Raw genomic sequence first — 16,541 nt, 5'->3', positions numbered from 1 at the left:
GACACTATAGACATTGAGAAATGAGTGCTTGGATGGGACGAGGGTGAAAAACTTGGAACTCAATCCAGACGAGACAGTGGCAGGACCAGGTCTGAAAGGATCAGGTCTGAAATCTGGGTGCTTTTTTTATCAGCGTTGTCGCAGACATTCAAGGAGCCTCTGTGGTTTGAAGCACCTTTTATCAGATTCATCTTTGGCGCCCTGATATTTAGACTGCTGCAATGTGTTAGAAATGGAATTGACTTTAAAAGAAATTCAGAAACTGAAGTAGGTTCAAAATGGGACCCATAAGCTTATTAACTGGGGCTGGTTGCTTTGGCAATTTTTCACTTGTGCTGTATCAACAACAATGCCTCCTGGTTCCAGTATACAGTGGTACCTCGGGTTACAGACGCTTCAGGTTACAGACGCTTCAGGTTACAGACTCCACTAACCCAGAAATAGTGCTTCGGGTTAAGAACTTTGCTTCAGGATGAGAACAGAAATTGTGCGGCGGCAGCGAGAGGCCCCATTAGCTAAAGTGGTGCTTCAGGTTAAGAACAGTTTCAGGTTAAGAATGGATCTCCAGAACAAATTAAGTTCTTAACCTGAGGTACCACTGTACCATGCTATTTTTATCCTCAAAGATATAAGAGCAAGTTACCAGGTTTGTTTTGTTCTTCTTCTTGTTTTTATTATGTATTTTTTGTTTTTATCTTGTATTTTTATACTGTGAACTGCTCTGAGATCTTCGGATGAAGGATGGCATACAAATTTAATGGCTAAGCAAAAGCAAAATGTCACTTTATCCTGTAAATGTCTACCCAATCCTTAAGATCTGCTTCAGAAGTCGTCTTCTGAGTGGCCAAGCCAAATGAAGTGAGGGACTTGTCTGGAGAGGCTCTTTTCAATATGGACACCCTGACTATAAAATATCATCCCCAAAGAGGTGCTTTCCCCACCTCCTGAAGTAGACTTGGCCTCATACCTTGACCCAAATCAGATAGTCTCCCATGAGCTTCAGACTGAGAGATGTTGTTTTCCAAAGCACTGAATCATTGTCCAAATTGAATCTCCTGCTTAGTGCACACCTCTAATATGTATTGAAGCACTAGTATGTGCTCTCTTTAACCTTTGACATAACTCGAGCATGTGCTTTCTTTGACTTTTCCTTTGTATCATTGTAGGTCATTTCGGAGTGGTCACATAATATTCTGGATATTACCCAAACACCCTTCCCCTTCCCTTTCTCTGTTTCCTATTGTATTCTTGGCCCAGTGCACTACAACTCTACTGCACACATCTAAGGTGATTATTCTTATTTCCCTTTCTCTTTCAAAGCCTTGACAACACTCCTGGTGCCATGTCAGAATATAAATTGGGGGCTCAAAAAGCTTCACCTACCGCTATTGTTTAACTTAACAGCCGCCTGACAGCAAGCTCCTTCTCTAAGAGAAAGCAATTTCCTTTCTGCAGTTCAAGAACAATGGACACCAGTGGGGAGGGATCTGACATCTGATGACACTACCAGGCAAGAAAGTGGCTTCAAAGTCAATAATTTAACAATGGGAAAAATAAACATTTTAAACACCACAGTACAAATTGAGAGAACTTCCCCTCCCTGTCAGTCCAGGGCTTTCTTTGATAGGTGCTCTTTTTAAAGTAAGCCTTCAGCAAAGTGAAATGTGGACCCATCGTTTTGTAGTAACCCTGGTAAAACCTGAATGTACTATTTGAAAGAGCAGCACAGAATACGACTCAATTATTTCACAACAGGAATCTTTTAACGGTTGTATGAATGACTGCTTCTATTGAGTCAACCAGGTGGCATATTATTTTATTTCCTATATGTTTCTGTGTGTGTGTGTGTGAAAAATAAAAAGTTGCTCTCTCTGCTCTTTAATTCTTTTTTTTTTGTGTGTTTCACAGTCCTGTTTTGTAGTAACCCTGGTAAAACCTGAATGTACTATTTGAAAGAGCAGCACAGAATACGACTCAATTATTTCACAACAGGAATCTTTTAACGGTTGTATGAATGACTGCTTCTATTGAGTCAACCAGGTGGCATATTATTTTATTTCCTATATGTTTCTGTGTGTGTGTGTGTGAAAAATAAAAAGTTGCTCTCTCTGCTCTTTAATTCTTTTTTTTTTTTGTGTTTCACAGTCCTGTGAATTTTGAAGCATAGCTGTATTTTGGTTTGCATATTAGTTAAAAAAAAGTGGAAAATAGGTAGTTTCTCATTAAAATGAAACAAAATGGCATTTCTCTTCCATCACTGATTACAAGTCAGGCTTCATATTCTCAGAAATGTGGAGTGGACATTTTTTCCTTGCCCCAGTGTCAGCACAGAACTGAACCCACAAGTGTGCCTTCATCTGAGGTTTTCAGAGATCTATGCACAGGGGTTGGGGGCAGCCAGAACCAGAGAGTCATGGATACAGGCAGAAGGGTAGATTGTTTTCTCATTCCTTTTGGGTATTGTCGGCCAAGGGGTGGTAAAGAAGGACCAGACATTTTTTATGTATGCAACAACAGCAGCAAGGATACTTCTCGCAAAATACTGGAAAACTCAAGATCTACCCACACTGGAAGAATGGCAGATGCAACTGATAGACTACATGGAACTGGCCGAAATGACCGGCAGAATTCGTGACCTGGGAGAAGAGAGGATTGAGGAGGACTGGAAGAAATTTAAGAATTATTTACAAAAACATTGTAATTTGAGTGAATGCTAAATAAGATGCTAGACCAAAATAACTGAGCACCACTAAACTTAGAAGTTTTTTAAGAAAATAAGTAAGACTGTGAAAATTTAACTCCTTTTGAGAACTATAAGATTATGAAACATAGAAGGGATATAAGAATCTAAATAAGATGATAAATTGCTGACAAAATGTTATAACGATGAAAGTGGGAGCGGGAGATGTGAGGAAGTCCAAAGAAAATGTGAAACTATGTTAAGACAAATGTTATATTGTTTATTATGTTTATTTCTATTGTAAAACCCAATAAATTGTTTAAAAAAAAAAAAAAAGATTGTTTTCTCAGACTGTCAAATGCAGAGAAGTCTACCTCAGCCCCCTAGCTGTGATACATCTCCCTAATCTCATATCTGACAGTTTTAGATTCAGTCAGTGTACTTGTGTGTGATCATTTATATTTCTTTACTCTGTTTTACTCCCTTCACCAGAATGTCTCCTCGGATGCAAAGAAGTGCTCCCAATGGTTTTTGGTTGTTGTTTTTTAGATACCCCATGCCTTCAATTGAAAATGCCAGATGTGAGGGTGGGAGGCAGAGGGAATAGCACAACTAAAAATCTGTTTTAGATCCCTGTAGAATATACTGTATCTCACAGTCTAAGATGCAAGCAGGTAGTAGTCATATTTATTTTGAAGTTTCTGGGCAGGCAGTATGGTAAAGTTCCTGTTTACCTGCATCGGAGGTCACATGCCTATGCTAGATCTCAGAAAATTGAACCAAGTAAAATTTGATGGTGTCTGTTCCAATATTTGTAGTGATCAAATGCCACCTATTGATTTGTGCTGAGTTTCCAACACATTACACTATCAGCTGAGAATTAGCAGGGACTGTACCAGAATCACAGTCCCTCAGCACCGACAAAGAGACAGAGAATCTGCCTATGTTTCTAAGAAGCAGCTAGCTGTTTGGATTCCTGTTTCCTTAAGGACCCAGATGCCCCTAGGCATCCTCATGGTCCCTTGACCTGAGCTCCAGTTCTAGAGTCCCCCAGTGTGGGCATGCAAGGATTGAATTCTTTTTGGCCATGACATTTCTTATAATCTTCCTACTACCATTGGCAACCTTGGGTGTTGCTTGGTGCTTTTCTTAAAGCTCTGCTAGTAAACTCACGAATCCTTTAGCAACACATTTTATTTCATTTCAGGGTGCTTCTATCCTTCATGTTTATGGAATGAAACCCAGTGGGGGAAATGATCTAAACATTCCTAAAAGATTCTGAAAGCACCAGTCTTTAAAAGAAAAATAAAGCCCTGGAACATTTTAGCAATTCAGCTTTGATACATAATATCTAGGGACTTGAGTCATGAAGTTTTAAATACATGTGCCATACTGTGTATAGGTTTCTATAGCCACATATTTTGCACTTTGAAAGATGCAATATAGGGACGCTATTCTGTATATGCATTTTTTGCTATGAAGATCACATGCTTTTCAAGCATTCCCACAAGACCTTCAGATGTGCAGAGCCATAAAACCCATGTCATAGTCTGCTCCAAAATCTCTCTGGTTCACAGGAAAGAGAAAGTGCTTCAAAATCAGTGCCACTCCCACCCCTCTCCTACAAATTTCAAGGTATATTCCTTTCAAATCCTCATTCATTCAAATAACCCCATGGATTTTATAAAGCAGCAATAATATAACAACAACTTGCTTTAAAGGAGCAACATGCACAAAGGAAGAGAAATAATTCCGAGAGATGCAGGAAGTCTACCTTTACTTAGAGTTGTTATTGAATGTTGGTGGTCTAATGCAGGCCAAACATCTGCAGTAAAGTTGAAAGAATTTCAGTCAGTTAGAATTGGACACTTATCTGTGGGGAAATGAATTGTACAGGCTCTGCTTTTAACTAATGTGTTTATGCTTGAACTCTGTTGCACCATACCATTATAGTAATCCACTTTATAATTTTGTGTGTGTGACATAGGATAGCCATGAGCCTCCTTCTTCTAAAACAAATAGGTTTAATAAACAGTGCTGCTCATTTCCCAGTTTGCACATTTGAAATACAAGATGCAATATCAGAAGCACCGTCAACCAAAACAACATAAGATCAGACAGCAGAAAGATTTTAAATATTTTAGACTTCTTCTTGCTCAAATATCTTTAATGTTTTATTTAGGACTGGGAACCCAAGCCGCCAAATTTATGAAGTTTTAATTTCTCTCCCCCCCCCTCACACCCCCACCATGAGAGAGAGTCAAACCCATGCTCATCTCTGCCAGAAGTCAATGGGACCTGGAAGTGCTAAACCTCGGTTACATCATGCAATAAAGGTATAAATTCATAACTGGATACAGTTATAACTGGAATGGCAAAGGCATAGCAAAATAAAAAGTGAGAGAGAGAGTGTAGAATTTGATTCTATTGTCAAGGCAAGGTAACTATGTTAAGAACCTACTAGTCTTCAAGAAACTGGATGAGATCCAGTGTGTCCCCTTTTGGAACACAAGGGACTGAGATCCAACAGAGGCTCCTACTGGTGGAATATTTATTTTTTATTTTTTTGCGGGTTGCCTTCTGCTCACATGTAGATAGTGTGGGTGATGGTGGGGAAAAACTGGTGGCACACAATATAGGATCAGAACAGGAGGCTTAGACTCACCCATGTGTTTTCCTATGAGCCTGGAAATGGCTATTGTTGACAATCACTGCAGGAGTTATGGCTATTTTATTCTTACATAGGTGTTGGACAAATGTATTTTAAACCCTGCCTGGCCAAAATTCATTAGAAATGAAAATGGCTCCGTGTTCTCCATTACTGTATTTTCTCCTGGGAACACAAATCAGACAAGGGCATGTGTGTGTGTGTGTGTGTGTGTGTGTTTATTTTAAATATATTTATCTGTGGATCTGAACTCACATTGCTGAACTCCATAAAGCTCTACACCTTAAGGTTTAATCCCTGGCTAGTATGATTACATAGTCTACATCTTCCTGAGTGGTGAGACATTATAGAAGTTAGTCCTCAGGATTAGACCCAGCATAGATGGTGCAGTTGTCATGTGATCATCAACCTAGCCAGGGTTTATCTTTAAGAAAAAGAATACAAATAGTAGCTGTGAGGAACCATTTCCTGTTAAGATTATGGTGTTTGGTGAGGTGAAGCATGTATACTGTTTCCTATCAAAAGCCATTCCACAAATGCTGTTTTCCTGGCATATTTCAGGAGTAAATGGCAGCCTGCAGGGAGGGATTCTCAGGAGCGAAAGGACTTGAGGGAAGAATCAGATTCTCCATCTGTATGTGCCATTGTCCCAATCCATGGCTACTATTTCTTTTTCTTACCCTCACCTTGCCCACCCAAGAGCAGAGTGGCGTCTATCCTAGGTCTTAGTTTCCTTTTGGATGCTGAATACTGGAAATTTATTGTGTCCTTGCAATATTTGGTTTATTTACAATTGTACAAACAAGGTGCTTTGGGATGCAAACAGATACTCTTAATACAAGCAGCCTGTCTCATACTACCAGAGGGAAACTCTGAAGTTCTCGGGATTCCCCCAGGCCACATTCTTGGTTTTCAGCCAACTTCAGCTAGAAATTCCCAGCTCTCTCATTTTTTTGTAAATTTGTAAAACAGTCACTCTCTCATGCACATACCCTGCAGATTCACATATATCACTTCTGCAGGTGAATAATCCATTTAAAGAAGCCTCTCCTCACAATTAGCTCCCATTGGAGGAATCTTACTATTTCAAGGTTTTTAAAAGGGTGGTCTGTCAGCAGCCATAACAATATTTGACCTTACTAAAAGGTAAATATGATTCTATGATTTAATGTTTCCTCCCAACATTTGTAATGGGGCTATATGAAGTATGTGATGTGGACAGCTGCCAATATATTATTTTTAAAAATAATAATCCTAGGCTTATAAGACCCAAATGGGGGGTGGGGGAAGAGTACAGATCATGAGCTTTCACTGATTTGGCAAAGTATGCCCCTGTGTTAGTATTTTCATACTTTCTTAGGCAATTGTAAGTCCTTGAAAAAAATACAGCCCAGATCCTTTTCCACATGCAAATCCCATTTCTTTTCCTGTAATACTTATCCACCCACTCCCATACTGGCAATAAATCTGCGTAATTTTATGTGTGTAATGTATGCACATCCAGATGCTTGGTTCCCACTACTGACAACATTAGAGCTGGTGACAATCCTTATGCATCATCACTGTCTCCTTCTGCTTTCCCACCCTGTATCCCCAGGTGGAAATCTGGAAAGGAGTGACAGACTGCGCTGTGCTAAGGGAAAGGAAGACTTCTTTTCCTCCGGCACAACTTGGCCTCATTCTCATTTCAAATTCTGGAAAAGGGGGAGGATATGACATCAAGAGGAACATTCCCCCTGTTACTTATATGCTCATGCCCAGGAAAGGTCTGTAGGTCAGTGGTAGAGCATCTGTTCTGGATTCAAAAGGTACAGTCCTTGGCATCTCCAGGTAGGCTTGAGAACGTACTCTCCCTAAAACCCTGCTGCTAGCTAGTGTTGAAAGTACTGGACTAAATGAATCAATCGTTTCATTCAGTAGAAGACAGCTTCCTTGAATGCTAGTTATTTCCTCTCATATATTTCAGGAAGTTGAGAATAGAAGGAGATGGCCCTTGTGGTCTCTTCCAACTCTATGATTCTATGATTCTATGACTATCACCTGAGGGGGACGTCTGTTGGTGCTTAAAGGTAAAGGTAAAGGGACCCCTGACCATTAGGGTCCAGTCGTGATCGACTCTGGGGTTGTGGCGCTCATCTCGCTTTACTGGCCGAGGGAGCCGGTGTACAGTTTCCGGGTCATGTGGCCAGCATGACTAAGCCGCTTCTGGCGAACCAGACCAGCGCACGGAAACACCGTTTACCTTCCCGCAGAAGTGGTACCTATTTATCTACTTGCACTTTGACGTACTTTCAAACTGCTAGGTGGACAGGAGCAGGGACCAAGCAACGGGAGCTCACCCCGTCACGGGGATTCGAACCGCCAACTTTCTGATTGGCAAGCCCTAGGCTCTGTGGTTTAACCCACAGTGCCACCCGCGTCCCATCTGATGGTGCTTACGCTGTGCCTAAAGTCAATCCCTGGTATCTCCAGTTTGAAAAGATTCCCAGATTAAAGGGAAATGCCTGAGGCCTTAGATAGCAACTGCCAATCAGGGAATTCATATTGTGAATTACACCATTGGTTCATCTAGCTCAGGGATTGTCAACCTGGTCCCTACCACCCACTAGTGGGCGTTTCAGGATTCTAGATGGGCAGTAGGGGGTTTTATGGCACAAGCTGAATCCTCCTTCCATCGAGCACTGGTGGGTGGTAAGGAAAATTTACCATCAAGAAAGATGCATTAAAAGGTTGACTACCCCGATCTAGCTCAATATTGTCAGTTCCATATGGAGAACAAGGACCACAGTTGCATCCCAGACATGGTTCTTATGTAATCTAGAAAAAAAAACTGTCCCATAATGTATATTTAATAAGGAATATATAAGTAAATGTTTAAATGAATAGAGGAAAAAATGAATGAGCAAATGTATGCTGGTTGTATATAACATGAAAATATAAAAATGGGCCTCTGAATCAGTATCAGGAACTCCCAAGTTTTCTTCTTCTGTAGAACACTTTTGCTAGGGGTATGCATTCAGTATAGATGAATTCTGAATTCTGAATCCTGAATGGAATTGAGATATTTTCAAGAGCTTTGGTGGTTGTTTGAAGTGTAGCTTTACAGGCATTCATCTTCTTTAAAATATCAAAATTTAAAGACTGGTTGCATAAAACTGCCTGCACCTTTAGCATGAAATCTGCCAGTCTTCGACCATTCAGAACAAGCTGTTATGCCTGCGACTTTCATCTAAGTACAGCCATTTCCCCTTGTAAGTCAATGGGGAGACATCTATAGCTTCAGGTTTTCTGAAGTGAGATTCTAATTTGGACCCACATCCCCTGAATTGATCTGAGCTAAACCAACCCACTTTCTCAAGTGGGATCTGAACCAGATATTGTCCTCAGAGTACACCCCTAAAAATTATACTCATCATAGCCATTTTTTGCCATTATGCACAACACAAAAAGCGAGCTTCCTAAAAACAATATATCTCCCTTCCCCTTAAAAAAAAAATTCCTGAATAAAATTATTCACCAATAGCCAAAACTGTGGTAATGAGAAATGTGACGCACGGGAATATTTATGACATGCAAAGGCAGAATGTATGAACTTGAAGGAACTGATGCCTTAGGGGAAAGGAAAATCAGTCCACAGATCAAGGTGATAGCTGGGGACTTTGATATAACTTGAAACTCCCACATCACAGGATTCGAAATGCCCCAACATGAATTGCGATCAAAGTAAAAATTCTACCCATTTCAGCTTCAACTCATAACACAAACAGGCCATAAAGAATAAAAACATTGTCACTGGATACCATTATTTGTGTTGGCTTTTTGAAACTTAAGAAACTAATAAGAAAACAAGAAACAGTCCTTTTTTAAGTGAATGGGGAATGCAGGCAATATATTGAGGAAGCTGTTTTCAGGACTTCTTTTTTCAGATTATAGTGGGACAACAGCAGATGGTGAGGTGATTGAAATCTCATGAGCAGAACTGCTGACGGCCATTGCCTTTATATCAAAGGAGGAGGGGCATCCCATCCCAACCCTTTAAGCACAGGTGGGAGGAAGAGATGGAGATTGATACAGGCACACAGTCGCTTATTGTATACCTGTCAACTGCTCTGAAAAAACAAAACATCCTGTTTTTTCTCACAAGAAGACAGCAGCCCAAATGACCACTGTGATCTTGTGTGATTTTGGGACTCACTTTTTCCAGCAGGCACACAAAAACATGTGTTTTGGTGCACTATGCAAGATCACCACCCTGAAAAACTGCTTTTCTGAGAAGGTGATCTTGCACAGCATCCCAGAATGTGTAGTTTTGGATGCTGTGCCCAGAAAAAGCTCTTCTTGGGTGGCTGCGATCTCGCATAGGTCACATGACTCATATGGGGGGGGGGTGTCCCCCGAAAGATGTTGTCCTGGTTTGGGGCTGCTTCATATCTGAAGGTATGTTATTGAGCAGTTGTCCTGATGTAGACACAGACTGCTAATGCCATCAGGGCAGCCATTCAGCCAGCAATTGTGCCCTTGCATGGAGCTGGCTGTGGCATCTCTGTTTGCTTCTGTCAGCACCTCACTGGGTTTAAGGCATAGACAGGATTCCCTTTCCCCCTTGATTGCTATACAAAGGCCGTCAGTAGTTTCATCAAGCAAAGTGCTAACTGGCCACTGCTGCAGAGGCAGTTTTGGGGTGGTGAGGCCAGTTTGGCTGCACTGGGCACCACACTGCAGGGGACACCACAGCAATGCTATAGAAGGGAGTGAGAGAGGCAGGGGGCTGCCAATTTTTAGTGCCACAATGGGTGTCACTGAAATTTGAGAGCCCCAAATCCCCCACTGACTACTGTACTGGGCTTCGCATGTGGAATGTAATGAAAGGGTCAAAGGCCTACACTGCATCAGACTCAATTGCATATTGCAAAATCACAATGTCACCTGAAAAGGACTTGCCATGGCTGCTTTATATACCTTACATAGAAACACACCTCTCTGCTCACTCTAAAGGGCTCTTGTTTTGTGTTTCTGAAATTGGAATCTGGATAGTATTAAGCTGATCTATGTCATGCATCGATATATTAACTGGGCGCAGGCGGCTGGTGAACACATGCTGAGCAGAGTGATTTCTGCCAATGCCATCCCTTGATTGCTTTATCTCTTACACATGGCTCCAGGCAGTTTCACATCGAGACCTGCTCAATATGAATGTCTCATTTGCCTCCAGACTTTTCTCTGGTCTTTCTTCCACAATATACTCTAACCAGTAGTAGTGGTATGATGACTGATACTTTGAAATCTCTCAATGCAACAGGAGTTAAGGCAGTCATAGGCAGTCCTTGCCCCTTTTCCCCAACACCCAGACCTGTCATCTTCTCTTCCATGATGTGCTGTAATTGATCAGGGCTCCAACCTATACCACACAGCAAGCAGTAAGGGTGTGGGTCAGATATGTAGGATGAGAATAGACATGTCTTATCTTCTGCTGGATCAGGATAATTAAAAGGAGATTAACAGATGCCTTTTTGAGGCGGTATTGGGCAATGTGGCTTCCATGTGCCCCCTTCCTATCCTGGGGGGGCCTCACTACTCCCCTCCCTCTCTGCTGCCATGGTGCTTGTTGGCTTGCTGTTGTCAGCAGTGGTGACTGGTGCCCATTGGACTGATAAGGTAGAAGGCAAGGAGACCAAACAGTAGAGGCAACCAGCCAATGACAGATAGAGCCATGTCATTACAATTTTGCACCCATTCTCCTCCCTGCTGAATTCTGCAAGGGCATCACTGACAGGAGGAGAAAGGTGACAGTCAGGGCCCTCTGCCTGGGTTGGTTGTTAGTAGGAAGGTAGGCAGTGGGGTCTGGCAAGGGCAGTCTGAGATTGGTGGGGTGGTGTTCCATGTGCCTTAGTCACCACTGGTTTTCGGTGCTCTTCTTCCTCCCTCCCTGCCTAGAGAAGTGGGCAAGAGTGGGTGCCTGTATGTGCTGTGAAGCAGAGTGCTCCACCAACCATCTCCAAAGCTCCAGTTGCCCAGCTCCTTCACTATTCCTGAGCCCTTGTGGGCTTCATGCTGTTGAAGTTGGTGACGTTTACTGATGCTTTCGAGTGCGTTGCTGCTTCAGGCTCTCTGGCCAAATGTTGCAATATGTTGACACGATGAACATAACTCTCTTCTCTTTTTCTTATCCTCACCATTAAGGCAGCAATCCTTATCCCACTTAGTGGGAGTAAGCCTCATGGAATTCAAGAGGACTGGCTTCTGAACAGACAAGGTTAGGATTGCAGTCTAAGACTGCATGCACACCATACTGTAGTTAGAGTGCTGGGAATTGTAGCTCTGTGGGGGTAAACTACAGTTCCCAGGCTTTTTGGGGGAAGCCATGCGCTTTAAGTGTATGGTGAATATGGAGCTGAAGCTTCTTCAAGGTCAGGCTTCCTCAACCTTGGCCCTCCAGATGTTTTTGGCCTACAACTCCCATGATCCCTTGCTAGCAGGATCAGTGGTCAGGGATGATGGGAATTGTAGCCTCAAACATCTGGAGGGCCAAGGTTGAGGAAGCCTGCATTAAGTGCTTGCAGGCAGCCCTGCACAAATTACAGTACAGCACACACAGCCACAGCCACACAGAAGAATTTATTTACTTGCTTGCTTGCTTGCCTGCAACATTCTATATTGTGCATAAACAAAAAAAATAATCTACAAAATTGAAGAGGACAGGAATAGTCTCTTCTTTTGTAAGTACTTATCAGTACTGTATCTGGCAAGGTTTAAACCTGAGATACAAATTATGTTATACATGGGGAGTTATCCTAAACACTCACATCTTTGCTTGTACAGACTCGTCATTCCTAAAAACAGGCTTCTTCATCAGCAGCAGGGGATGCAATGCTACACCTCCTATCCTCCTATCCTTGGCCCTTCTGCCAAGTGATGACTTTGTCCTTCAGGGGCAGCCTGCAAAATGTGCCTTTTGCACTGCAAACAATGGGGGGGAAAGCTCATTGGAAAATTGTGCCAGATTGGAGACGCTGAGCATCGCTGGTGAGACCCTTTCCCAAAGCTCTTCACATAATGGCTGCCTGCGATTCGTGGCAATTGAAGTGTATGTCTCTCTGTGGGGGTCTTCTGAAATGGAAGAGGCGGCATAGTGCAGGGCAGGCAGGTGTGCTCCCAGGCAGCTCCTCCAGAGTACCTTAAACCTTGACGAGGCCTTCGGTGGAACAAAGACTCCCCGCTGGGTCTAATTTCGTGGCCATTTTGAGATGTGAATTGCAAGTAGCATTATCAAATACACTTGTGTGATCTAAACTGGCATTTAAGACCAGGCCTCTATGGGTGGGTAGACGGTACATTAACCCACCGCCACCAGAAGAATCTCTGTGCTATCTCTTTGCAATGCGGTTCCTAGGGTAAGTCTCATTTCAAAAGCTGTGGGTTCATCTATTCTGTAAGGTAAAAGGAGTTCACTTCACTTCACTTCACTCAGCAAGTGTTTTGAAGTAGACAGGCATACTTAAACACATGGCTTAAAAGCTTCTTGTGTTTAAATGCAAAAGAGGAAAAAGAAACACATTTAGTGTTGAGCTGAAACTGGGTAGCTGGGCTGGTATACATTTTGATGAAGATTATTGTCTCTCAATATGTAATTTCTGATTTTTCTCACCCCTCCTTTTTTACAGTGTGCTGGGTGGAACATGTCCTCATTGCTAAGCCACTTTTGTTTCTTTAGAATCCTCATTTTAAAAATACTAATTCACACAGTAAGTAAGAGTGGATACCACATACAGTTGTATCCTCAATTTATTTGACTAGCCAGGACAGGATACGGCTGCATATCCAAACTCACTTTCTGTTGTAAGTGCAGTGCAGATGGTCAACATCTTTTTGTGAATTCAAAAGTTGTCCAACCACACAACATCGCAGACTGGAGGTGGGCAATTGTTGTCCCAATCAGTGCTGTTTTTATAGAAAAAGAGGTGCTGGAACTTATCAGGAAGGCCTCCCTTGCTTTCTTATAATGGCAACGGCATCCACCTGAGAGGTGCTGGAACTGAGTTCCAGTGAGTTCTGGCTGAAAAAAAGCCCTGGCCCCCATTTTCAAAAAGAAGACCCAGGTAACTAGTTACTGTGAGCTTGACACTGATACCAGGAAAGCTTGTTTTCGTATGCTCCGGAGGCTAGGACCTGAATCAATGGATTCAATTTACAAGAAAGGAGATTCTGACTAAACATCAGGAAGAATTTTCTGCCAGTAAGAGCTGTTTGACAAGGATTCCACCTGGATGGTTCACCACTTATGCATTACAGTGGTGCCTCGCAAGACGAAATTAATTCGTTCTGCGAGTTTTTTCGTCTTGCGAAGCACGGTTTCCCAAAGTCTTCAAAATCACCAAAGTCTTCAAAAACCTCAAAAAAGGCTACCACACCGCGTGCTATGAGTTGCTCCTCGAAGTCACCCTGGGTATTAACGGTTTTAAGAAAAAGGAAACAAGCTTGCAAGACGTTTTAGTTTTTTTCATTTTTCGTCTTGCAAAGCAAGCCCATAGGGAAATTCGTCTTGCGAAGCAACTCAAAAAACGAAAAACTCTTTCGTCTTGCGAGTTTTTCGTCTGGCGAGGCATTCGTCTTGCGAGGTACCACTGTACTGTTGCATCATTAGCATGCTTCGGAATGAACCCCCCACCCCAAACCCTAGTGTGGACTGCCAAAGCAGTGTTTCTTGTTCAATCATTTAGCAGAAAATTGCTCACCATTGGCAAACAGGTGGACGAAGTTTGTACACTTCTCTGTGGGAGACAACCCAGAACAATTAGACTTTTGCTTGTCTGAAGACTATGAAGTCTTCTAAAAGAAGTGATTCCCTTTTCAGCACTAAATGGTTGGATTTCTTTCCTTATAAATGGGAAGACTGAAGAGGCATAAGATAATTATAGCTGGGTGTTGTTTTTCTCCCTTATTGTTCAGCTCTAGTGCCTATTGTGACTGTATCTTGGTGCAATTCAAGGAATTGAGTTAATCTATAAAACTGTATAAAGTTTGGGCTCCTGGTTATTTTCAGATGGCCTGACACACTATGTCTCCTCGGTTTATGTTGAGGTCAGCCAAAGAACACTTACTAGCAGTCCCAAGGGGGACTATCTTTAGTTGACTTTTTCGATATCCTTGAACAGTAATTTCTGTTGATCCACATCTGCTGGAAGGTGGAGGGAGATGCCAGAGATGGATCCACCAATCCAGAACGAGTATTTGCACTCTATAAACCCAAGGACACTCCAGGATCCACAATGCTGGAGAGGGCACACAGGGAAAACAATGTTGATGACCCTCTCTGTTTTAACATTCTGTAGTGAGACAAGGAGTGCCAACTGTGTCAACTGTAAGCACCCCCAAAAGATTCAGGAATCCATCTGGTTTCACTGGTCTCTGGGGTCAGACCATCTTCAGGGGTCCCCCACTCCTACAGGAGGAAGATACTGCCCCCAGTCCAAACATCGCCAGGAAGTGGTCCACCCATGACAACGGAACTTATTAACTCCTCCAGTTACTGAACCACCACCAGTCTGTACTATATTCATATTTAAAGATAGGATATTCAACGTGATAATGTTCATATTTAAGGTCAGGGCATACAGTGTGATAGTCTTATTTAAGGGTGGTATACAAGATATAATAGTATTTTTATTTAAATCTTTATATTTTAAGGTGGTGTATATATCTTTGAACAAACAAACAAGAACCCTAATTATGTGATATGATGCATATGCAGCAAGGGCATTTTGGCACTGGTTGCCTTTTAAAAAGCTAAATACAATTAGTGGTTATGATAATTGGCAAAGCAATCATCCACAATGCCAGATTGCATGGTATGTCACATTTTTTTGTCCTTAAAGGGCAAAACAAAAAACCCACCCCTGAGAAATAGACCTGAGAAAAATTGGATTGCAACTCAAATGAATGGTAACAGAAAGAAAACACATCAAACCCTTGGAACAACAACAACAACAACAACAAAACGTATGTCGCACCATTTTCCTGTTTCTTCTCAAACAGTATAAGGAAAGTTAATTCACATGTATCTAAGCAATCCCCAAAGAATGGAGGAGTGCTTTTCATAGAAGACTTAGATCTGGTCATTGTCAAAGGTAATTTTGCCAATGACTTTAGTAGGAATAGAAGAGGTCGTTAATAGTACAGCAAGTGTTTAAAAAAATAAATTATCAGTGTCTTTGTCGGATGACAAAGGAATTGTCTATAAAAGTGTGCTTCATTAGATGTACAACATCAGATATGTCACCATTGCATACTTGACTTTGACATTTTAGCAATTATACCATCGTGCTGGCTGTGTAAAACACTGTCCCGTGCTAAATGCAGCCAACTGTCCTATTGATTCTGATGTAAATATGGGCATGTCTGCCAGAGTTTGGCTTTCTTTATTTGTGTCTGATACATTCAATGGCTCATCTGTTTTTCTAAGATCCCAGATCCCAAAATGGTAGATGCAAGATGCAAGGTATTATCTTTTTAAAAAAATAGTAGCTAGGCTGAAATGAAACATTAAAAAAGAGACAAGTGGGCTTAGGCATTAAGCTCTTTATTAATAATAAAATAATAAATGAAGATTCTGTTGCAATAATTTGAGAAATGGAGCACTGTCTGATCAAAAGAATCTTCCACTTTTTATTGTTGAAAAGTGATGGGGGAGGAGGGGAAATAATTATGGGTAATTTGATATGGTCTTGGAGAAAAAATAAAAATTACACACAGAGATGAAGGAGGAATCCACTTTAAATGGTTTTATATACAGTATATGGAATTTGGCAGTTCTGACTCAGATTAAGATTTGCCATATTGGACCAATTCTTGTATCAGGCATCTGCTTAGGTCTGAGTTGCTTGTGTATTGTCTAATTACAAGCAAATCGATAAAAAATATGTATATTATATGTATCATATGTAAATTTGTTTTATTATTTAGAAAAAATATAGAACAATTAATTTAAAAGGCATTTTAAGCTGTATGCCTGATAAAATTACTGGTAAAGCACACAGGAAATAATTATTAACAAAACAACAAAACAAATCCGTCATGTGCATATAGTTTAGTTAAGTATATATTTTTAAAATGTTTAAATAAATGTACAAAAGAGACAAATTCTACCCAGTACTATTTTTCTGCTATATTAGTATTAATATATATATGCATGGGTGT

Source organism: Podarcis pityusensis, assembly GCF_964106645.2.
Source record: "Podarcis pityusensis genome assembly, chromosome: 1".
NCBI lineage: Eukaryota > Metazoa > Chordata > Lepidosauria > Squamata > Lacertidae > Podarcis > Podarcis pityusensis.
This window is presented reverse-complemented; position numbering follows the sequence as displayed.